The sequence below is a fragment of the Hippocampus comes genome, unplaced genomic scaffold, assembly GCF_001891065.2.
Source record: "Hippocampus comes isolate QL1 unplaced genomic scaffold, H_comes_QL1_v1.1 scaffold409, whole genome shotgun sequence".
In the NCBI taxonomy this organism is placed as follows: domain Eukaryota; kingdom Metazoa; phylum Chordata; class Actinopteri; order Syngnathiformes; family Syngnathidae; genus Hippocampus; species Hippocampus comes.
In genome coordinates this window covers 709,033-709,315 of record NW_017804828.1, presented here as the reverse complement: position 1 = coordinate 709,315, position 283 = coordinate 709,033, and positions in this window count along the sequence as shown.

Sequence of the window (283 nt, the reverse complement as noted above, 5' to 3'; positions counted from 1 at the left end):
TATATATATATATATATATATATGTAGGGGGTGAACTTTTTTTGTTTTTTTATTTTTGCTAGTTTTATTTTTTTGGCAGTTATTTTTTTGAATTACACATTTGCAGGCTGGCACATATTTTGTCTACTCATTCATTCAATCATTTTCCGATCCGCTTTATTCTCACAAGGGTCGCGGGGGGTGCTGGAGCCTATCCCAGCTGTCTTCAGGCAGTAGGCGGGGGACACCGCGAACCAGTTGCCAGCCAATAGCAGGGCACACAGAGGCGAACAACCGTGCGTGG